The 8,619-nt window shown below is 49.4% G+C and overlaps 1 long non-coding RNA gene across 1 annotated transcript; it reads right to left on the bottom strand.

Moving 5' to 3' along the window:
- Window positions 1–7,716: 7,716 nt before the first annotated feature.
- Window positions 7,717–8,100, bottom strand: LOC143963360 (uncharacterized). The gene is made up of 2 exons (XR_013270947.1): window positions 8,002–8,100; window positions 7,717–7,897 (listed from the first exon to the last, which is right to left on the bottom strand). It is a non-coding gene; the product is annotated as an uncharacterized LOC143963360 (long non-coding RNA).
- Window positions 8,101–8,619: the final 519 nt, after the last annotated feature.

Here is an 8,619-nt window from a genome sequence, read left to right as displayed (position 1 = left end):
GTGGGGTCCTTTCTATGACAATATCAAATATACACACATGAAATAAATGGCTGTAGAAAAATGTGTAAAAAAGAATCAAAACAGAAAAACAAAAAAACAAGACGTGGTATAAAAACAATGCTAAACACTGCTATTACAGATGTAGTGTCATCCCCTCCTATGTTCCCTCCTGTCTTCCCTATGTACCCAGCTGAAGCTGATAGTAGATGAATGTGGGCCAGGCAAAAAATGCACACAGTTCTATCCAAACATTTCCTTTTTGTAAGCCGTATCAGGCTCAATAAACGTGCAGTCAGGAATAAGTTCCACAGATTATGGCATATGATTTATAAAGCCAGGGATCCAAATGATCAGATATATGTCCATAGCTGTAACAAATTTACCTGAAAGTGCCAGTATCATCCGTCATCTGGTGGTGCAATCATATAGGATAACAGAGACCCAGTGTGTGCCACTAGTTTCACGCTCTTCTTGGTTGAATATACAGCTCTCACTGGCATCCAGAAATGTCCTTTATGTAAGCTGTATCAGGCTCAATGGAATCAGGAATAAGTTCCACAGATTGTGGCATATAATGTATAAAGTCAGCGATCCAAATGATCAGATATATGTCCATAGCTGTAACAAATTTACCTGAAAGTGCCAGTATCATCCATCATCTGGTGGTGCAGTCATATAGGATAACAGAGACCCAGTGTGTGCCGCTAGTGTCACCCTCTTCTTGGTCGAATATACAACGCTCACTGGTATGACTTCAATGGAGGTCCTGGCGGAATGATACCGCTATCAGCTCAGATACCATCCGGAGACAAACGAGCGGATTCCGAGTGGAGCGTAGCAGTTGCCGGTTAAACAAACTTTATGCAGCATGGGTCTCATGGATCACACATCCTGGGTCTATCCAGGCCATAGGTGAACTCAGAAGGAGCGAGTCTCCGTTAGTATCCAGCAGAGGGAGCTCTGAGCAGAAAACGCACCAGTCTAGTGAGAACTGAACAGAAAGTCTCTATGCAAATGCCCAAAACGGCCGTAAAGATGGGGGATCATGCGGGGGGCGCACAGGAGGGGGTGACAGCAGCGTTAGACCACGCTAGGTCAGCGCGTTTTGTGCCCTCAAATGGCACTTCAACTGGAAAAAAGTGAAACAATAAAAGTGAAATATTCCTTTAAATTTCATACCTGGGTGTGTCTATAGTATGTCTGTAAAGTGGCTCATGTTTCCCATGTTTAGAACAGCCCAAGAGCAAAATTACATTTCTAAAGGAAAAAAAGTAATTTAAAAGTACTCGCAGCTATAATGAATTGTCGGTCCCGGCAATACACATAAAAGTTATTGAAAAAAACGGCATGGGATTCCCCCACCATTTCCATACCAGACACTTGGGGTCTGGTATGAATATTAAGGGGAACCCCGAACCAAAGTTTAAATAAAAAATGTGTGGGGGTCCCCCCAAATTCCATACCAGGCCCTTCAGGTCTGGTATGGATATTAAGGGGAACCCCATGCCAAAATTTAAAAAACAAAAAGGCGTGGGGATCCCCCTCAAAATCCATACCATTCAGGTCTGGTATGGATTTTAAGGTGAACCCTGCACCAAAATTTTTTAAAAAATGGCATGGGGGTCCCCCCAAAAATCCATTCCAGACCCTTATCTGAGCATGCAACCCTTATCTGAGCACCCTCCTGAACCGCATGAGGCCACATGCCCTCAACATGGGGAGGGCGCTTTGGGGTCACGAGGGGCTTATCGGAATCTGGAAGCCCTCTTTAACTAGGGGACCCCCAGATCCCGGCCTACCCCATGTGTGAAATGGTAACGGCCTACCATTTCACAAAAAAAGTGTGAAAATTGTAAAAATTACAAGACAAGTCCTTTATTAAAAAATAAAAAATAAAACTGTCCCACAAAATCTTCTTCTTTTTCTCTAGCTCCTTTGATCGAAACAAAAAAAAGCGACTGACCTGCCTCCATGGGAGGCACCCGCTGTAATGACCAACCTCTCAGGCGACAGCTCTTTTTTATAACTGAGGGCGGGGCCACAGGGTGACATCGCTGGGTGACCCCGCCCCCCTCTGATACACAAGGACATCCCTATGGCTTTCCCGTAGCATCAGAGGGGCGGGGCCACCCGGTTACGTAAGGGTTACGTGATCTGATTGTAATCCCCTTCTTGTTCAAAAGAGGTTGAAATGTCATCAATATAGATAAGGATGTATATCCATCTGTCTTCTTGATTCTTGAATCCCTCTCTGGTAAGTACTTTGCTCACTTTCTCATTCCAAATCCTTGCAGATTGCTTAAAACCGTAGATGCTCTTCTGATGTTTACACATGAGTTTGTCTCCTTGCTCAAAACCCGGTGGTTGCTCCATGTAGAGATCTTCCTTAATGTCTCCACATAGGAAAGCAGTTTTAAAGTCTAGGTGTTTCACTTGCATGCCCTTCTCGGCTGCAACGCTAAGAAGCGCTCTCATGGTGGAGTGTTTTACGACGGGAGCGAATGTTTCATGGTAATCTTCACAGAATTTCTGGGAGTAACTTTTGGCAACTAGTCTGGCTTTGTATTTATGGATATTCCCTTCTGCATCTGACTTTATTTTGAAAGTCCACTTACTTCCTATAGGTTTGCGGTTAGGAGGGAGCTTTGTGAGTGTCAAGGTTTTATTTTTCTGTAGTGACTTCAATTCTTCTTTTGCTGCCTTTCTCCATTTATTGGCTTCAGTTTTACTATGTCTTCCCAGGATGTTGGTTCAAGTATGCTGTGTTTTGACAGTGTATGACATCTTGCAGGGTGGAATCCCCTTTGTAGTCTGAGTGGATCTTCTGACTTCAGGCAGTTCAGCAGAATCTGGTGTGGAATTTGATTCAGGCGTTGTGAATTCCACCTTGTTCTGACTCCTGCACAGGTTCACTTTGGTCGACCTTTTCTTTTGGTTTTATTTGGCATATTCACTTGACAGCTTTTAGGGATCAGTCTTTCTGGTGATGGGCTCTCATCAAAATAAACACTATGGCTTATTGTCACTTTTCAGTCTTTGGGTGTACGATTCTGCATACCTCCCAACAGTCCCGGATTCTGTGGGACAGCCCCACATTCTGACACATGCTTCACAGTCCTGCTTAACTGAGCAGTTTCCTACATCACTCCCCCTGCCCAGCTCACTTTTGCAGATCAGATACAAAGCAGGAGAAATGACAGCCATTTTTCTCTCTGTCTTTTGCCACAATTCAGGTGTTTTACAATTTAGCCCCCTGTTCTCAATCCATTCCCTGCAGCCAATCTCATGCCAATGAGAACACCCCGATCCAGTCATACTACATAACCCTGTCTCCACATTAGGGTTGCCACCTGTCCGGTTTTGACCCGGACAGTCCGGGTTTGGACACATGTGCCCGGTTTTCAAGCCGCCTGAAACCTGGGCACATATAGCTGCAGTTCAACCTAGAGCAGTGAATCCTGATTCATCAGTGTAACAATGTACATTACTGCCTGTGTTCTCCGTCTCCGAGCGATGGGCAGCGGTTTTCAGCGATGGGCAGTGGGCATACCTTTTCAGCCTGTGATTGGCTGATAGTGTCACGTGCGGGCGGCAGACACGAGGGTCTGTGATCGGCTCGGTGGACATGGTCACATGTGGAGGCGGGTCTGGACTGTGGGTGATCGCGGCCGGCCGAAGTCCCGCCTCCTTGCCTGGCGTGTTCTTTGCTGTGTCTCCTCAAGTCCTCACTGAGTTGTCTTCCACATCTGCCCTCTCACCCCCTCTGTCAGTTCCCCTCCCCTGTCAGCTACCCCCCTCTGTCAGTTTCTCCCTCCGTCAACTCCCCTCCCCTGTCAGCTACTCTTCTGTCAGTTACCCCGTCAGCTCACCTCCCCTGTCAGCTCCCCTCCCCTGTCAGTTACCCCCCCTGTCAGCTCCCCCCATCAACTACCCCCTCTGTCAGCTACCTCCTCTGTCAGCTATCCCCTCTGTCAGCTCCACTCCCCTGTCAGTTACCCCCCTCTGTCAGTTACCCCCCTGCCAGCTCCCCCCCTGTCAGCTACCCCCCCCTGTCAGCTACCCCCCTCCTGTCAGCTCCCCTCCCCTGTCAGTTACCCCCCTCTGTCAGTTACCCCCTCTGTCAGCTCCACTCCCCTGTCAGCTACTCCCCCCTCTGTCAGCTACTCCCCCCTCTGTCAGCTACCCCCCTCTCTGTCAGGCCACCCCCTCTCTTGCCACCTTTCTCTCTCTCAGCCCACTTCTCTCTCCCACCCTCTGTCAGCTACTCCCCTCTCTGTCAGCTACTCCTCCCCTCTGTCAGCTACTCCCTCCCCCTCTGTCAGCTACTCCCTCCCCCTCTGTCAGCTACTCCCCCCCGTCAGCTATTCCCCCCCCTGTCAGCTACTCTCCCCCCTCTGTCAGCTACTCCCCCCTCTGTCAGCTACCCCCCTCTCTGTAAGCCACCCCCGTCTCTGTCAGGCCACCCCCTCTCTTACCACCTTTCTCTCACCCCTCCTCTCTCTCAGACCCCTTCTCTCTCCCACCCTCTGTCAGCTACTCCCCTCTCTGTCAGCTACCCCTCCCCCTCTATCAGCTACTTCTCCCCCGCTGTCAGCTACCCCCCCCCTCTGTCAGCTACTCTCCCCCCCCTGTCAGCTACTCCCCCCTCTGTCAGCTACCCCCCTCTCTGTAAGCCACCCCCGTCTCTGTCAGGCCACCCCCTCTCTTACCACCTTTCTCTCACCCCTCCTCTCTCTCAGACCCCTTCTCTCTCCCACCCTCTGTCAGCTACTCCCCTCTCTGTCAGCTACCCCTCCCCCTCTATCAGCTACTTCTCCCCCTCTGTCAGCTACTCCCTCCCTCTGTCAGCTACTCCCCCCCCTCGTCAGCTACTCTCCCCCCTCTGTCAGCTACTCTCCCCCCTCTGTCAGTTACCCCCCTCTGTCAGCTCCACTCCCCTGTCAGCTACTCCCCCCTCTGTCAGCTACCCCCTCTCTGTAAGCAACCCCTCCCTGTAAGCCACCCACTCTCTCTGTCAGGCCACCCCCTCTCTTACCACCTTTGTCTCTCACCCCTCCTCTCTCTCAGCCCCCTTCTCTCTCCCACCCTCTGTCAGCTACTCCCCTCTCTGTCAGCTACTCCCTCCCCCTGTCAGCTACTCCTTCCCCTCTGTCAGCTACTCCTTCCCCCTCTGTCAGCTACTCCCCCCTCTGTCAGCTACCCCCCTCTCTGTAAGCCACCCCCGTCTCTGTCAGGCCACCCCCTCTCTTACCACCTTTCTCTCACCCCTCCTCTCTCTCAGACCCCTTCTCTCTCCCACCCTCTGTCAGCTACTCCCCTCTCTGTCAGCTACCCCTCCCCCTCTATCAGCTACTTCTACCCCTCTGTCAGCTACTCCCTCCCTCTGTCAGCTACTCCCCCCCTCTGACAGCTACTCCCCCCCCTCGTCAGCTACTCTCCCCCCTCTGTCAGCTACTCTCCCCCCTCTGTCAGTTACCCCCCTCTGTCAGCTCCACTCCCCTGTCAGCTACTCCCCCCTCTGTCAGCTACCCCCTCTCTGTAAGCAACCCCTCCCTGTAAGCCACCCACTCTCTCTGTCAGGCCACCCCCTCTCTTACCACCTTTGTCTCTCACCCCTCCTCTCTCTCAGCCCCCTTCTCTCTCCCACCCTCTGTCAGCTACTCCCCTCTCTGTCAGCTACTCCCTCCCCCTGTCAGCTACTCCTTCCCCTCTGTCAGCTACTCCTTCCCCCTCTGTCAGCTACTCCCTCTCCCTCTGTCAGCTACTCCCTCTCCCTCTGTCAGCTACTCCCCCCTGTCAGCTACTGCCCCCGTCAGATACTCCCCCTCTGTCAGCTACTCCTTCCCCCTCTGTCAGCTACTCCTTCCCCCTCTGTCAGCTACTCCCTCTCCCTCTGTCAGCTACTCCCTCTCCCTCTGTCAGCTACTCCCCCCCATCAGCTACTGCCCCCGTCAGATACTCCCCCCGTCAGATACTCTCCCCCCTCTGTCAGCTACTCTCCCCCCTCTGTCAGCTACTCTCCCCCCTCTATCAGCTACTCTCCCCCCTCTATCAGCTACTCCCCCCCTCTGTCAGGCAACCCCGTCTCTTACCACCTTTCTCTCTCACCCCTCCTCCCTCTCAGCCCGCTTCTCTCACCCAACTCCCCCTCACACTCCCAATCCCCTCCCCATCTCTCTTTCTCCCCCCTCTCTCTTCTACCTCCTCAACTCCTTACCTCCTCCTCTCACCCTTCCTCACCTCCCGCCCCCACCTCTTCTCCCCCCTCAGGGGGTGAGGGCCCCATGATTCCTAACAGTGGCCCTGTGAGTGAGTGCACAAGTTTGGATGTGTTTTGATTCCTGTGTCCTGCAGACACCTGGAACAGTGATGCAGCACCTGCCTCTACTTTGCTTACTCTCCAAGCCCCCCTACACAATGGAACGAAAGAAGGAAAATAGCACTACAGTAGAGCAGCTTCGCTCCGCCCCTAAACTCCAGCTTCCACACTTCCTGGCTTAAAACAGCTCTTGGTAAGGCAGCCTAATGTGGAGCTTTAGGGGCAGGGGACACTGATGGGGGGGGGGGGTTCCCTAATCTAATAGAGGTCTCTAAGGGGAGTGCTGATATAAGGGAACCTAATGGGTGTCCTCTATGGAAGACCCCTAAATTATGAAGGGGGTAACACTGACCCGTATTTTATGAAGTAGGGTGACAATGACCTCTGAGGTAACCCTGTCCAATAAAGGGGGCCGCATTATTGCTCTCCTTAGTGTACCCAAAGGTGTCCCAGGTCTTTACAATCCTATAGTGTACACTACAAAAAAATTTGCAACCCTACTACACATTTGTCCGTCAGTATGTCACACCCGATAATTTTCAATTCTGGCCACCAACATCCACTGCTGGACATGCCAGGTTTCCGACATCTGACAGGTAGGTGATCTCTCTTCTCCCACTGCACCTACTGTACACATGTTCTCCTCCCTGCAAGCTCTCATCTCTGTCCAGCTTATCTGCTTTTCTCCTCTCCTTCCCCACCACTGACAGCTCCGCTACTCCTCTCCCTCAGTGATTTAAGTCCCCCAGCTCTGATTCCAGCTCTAGTCCCCTGATGGCATCTCTGATCCTGATACACATCTCCTCTTCCCAGTCTTCAGTCACTCCTGTCCCGACACAGCAGACCTCCATTCTTTCTTCACTAGATGCCTTCCCCCATCCACAGACCAACTCACTCCACTTCACACTGTAATCCAGCCTGCAACATCTCCCTCTTAGCTGTCTGCATCCTTGGCTTAGAATCCCTGTCTATTTAATTCACATACCTGGATCACCCCTCTTAACAGTGCCTGCTATAAAGGGGGATTCTAATGTGAAAAGAAGACTGCCTTTTAATGCTAAGCAGGGTGCTCCTGGTGTGAAGGGAAGAATCCTGATGCAATGGGGTCTTCAGATGTACAGAGATTACTAATGTTAAAGAGGGACTACCGATGTTAAAGGGGGACTTTGATGGATGGATAAGGGGGACTCTGATGGGTAAGGGGGACTCCTGATGTAAAGAGGCCCCAAATTTACAGGCCATTGCAGATCTAAAGGAGGACTCCTGATGTTAAGTATAGGGGGCTCCTGATTTAACCACTTACCCACCATAATTCAAAAACTAAAAAGGGAGATAGGGATTTTGACGGTGCAGGTGTTAACTAAATCAGAATAAACATTATTAAACTGATTACAAAATTGTATTACAAATATTTATTTAGTTCAAAATTAAAATTCATTAACAATTGCATTAATGAAATATAAAAACAAATGGTGAACAGTACAATACAGTGGTTATTCTCATTAAACACACATTATCCCAACATGTTTCGCAGAGATATTTGCTTCTTCAGTGGATGTGCGGATATTTCAAAAAGATCTACATCAAAAATATAAAATAACATAGTAACAGAATGTTGTCATAGACACAATGAATAAAGATACATGTGCAGACTTGAGAGAGGGAATGCATTCTGGACCCACCTTTAGCCACTACCAAGATAATATTGTAGGGAATTTGTCCACCTCAACAGTCACCCACAGCCAAGTTGGATCGCAGGGGGCTAAAAAAACAGCCAAGAACTATTGAATAATAAGGAATTGAAATAAATTTGTTTGAGAAAAATGGGTAAGTATAAGTAAATAAATAAAAGAAATTAAAGGGTTGCTGAAATAAAGCAGCCTAAGGGGGGTAAAAACCCTCCCAAATAACGTAATACCATACTTAAAATGCAAAGATACAAAGTTGCTGTTAAATACTTACATCAATTAAGAAAAAAAAAGGTTGTAGGAATATTAGCAATCGCTTATATTTTTTCGAGGACGCTCGTATACCAAAAGGGACACCAGCTGTACAAAGACTAGAATGAAAAAAAATATTTTTTCTCAAGAAAGGGCAAAAATACTGTTGAATAAGTAATGAAACGTAAACACAAAGAGTATGTGAATAAATAAATGAGGGGAAAATGTATGAATGAAAGCCCCTCAAAAGGTAGCATGCAGGGACACGCAGTGATGAATGAGAAAACGTACCCACCATGTCATGCAGATATACTGCGGCACAATGGCTCTTCTGGGTGAAATTCCTTACGGGTACGTCCT

This window comes from Lithobates pipiens, unplaced genomic scaffold (genome assembly GCF_037356315.1).
Source record: "Lithobates pipiens isolate NorthernLeopardFrog02 unplaced genomic scaffold, aLitPip1_a1.2 Scaffold_8, whole genome shotgun sequence".
Lineage (NCBI taxonomy): Eukaryota > Metazoa > Chordata > Amphibia > Anura > Ranidae > Lithobates > Lithobates pipiens.
Note: the sequence above shows the minus strand (reverse complement) of the source record. Positions and strands in the feature narration are given on the sequence as shown.